The sequence below is a fragment of the Syngnathus leptorhynchus genome, chromosome 13 (genome assembly GCF_054491065.1).
Source record: "Syngnathus leptorhynchus isolate UIUO chromosome 13, UIUO_Slep, whole genome shotgun sequence".
Taxonomy (NCBI): Eukaryota; Metazoa; Chordata; class Actinopteri; order Syngnathiformes; family Syngnathidae; genus Syngnathus; species Syngnathus leptorhynchus.
Window position 1 is genome coordinate 8,114,638 of NC_141207.1, and position 440 is coordinate 8,115,077.

A 440-nucleotide genomic window follows, 5' to 3' on the forward strand; every position below is an offset into this window, starting at 1 on the left:
ACGAGGTCATTGCCTCCCCAGTCATGAACCTCACAGCACGTCACTCTCTGTTTCCTGACTCAAGAGTGAACAATTCAATGCTAATCGGAACTAACTTTATTAGCATTGTAAGGAAATGCAAATAGAGGCCCTACACATGGACGACACATACTAAGCGGGAAAGCTGTGTGTGTGTGTGCTTTGCCAAAAAACACGACCACAACATGGACCTCGCTCTGGTTTGGCTCTTGGCCTCGGGCTATTACAGCCACGCATGGTCGAGTCCAGTCACGGCCGCCAGCTGTTTAGCGGTCAGCGCATTGGCTCTGCTTGTGATCCGACCTCAGAGCAGCTGTAACGATGCTGTCGATGAAAGGAAACGTGTTTGTTTTGCTCACAATCACAAACCATCAAGTGAATCATTTTTATTTGAGTTGATAATTGAAATAAGAAGCAAAATG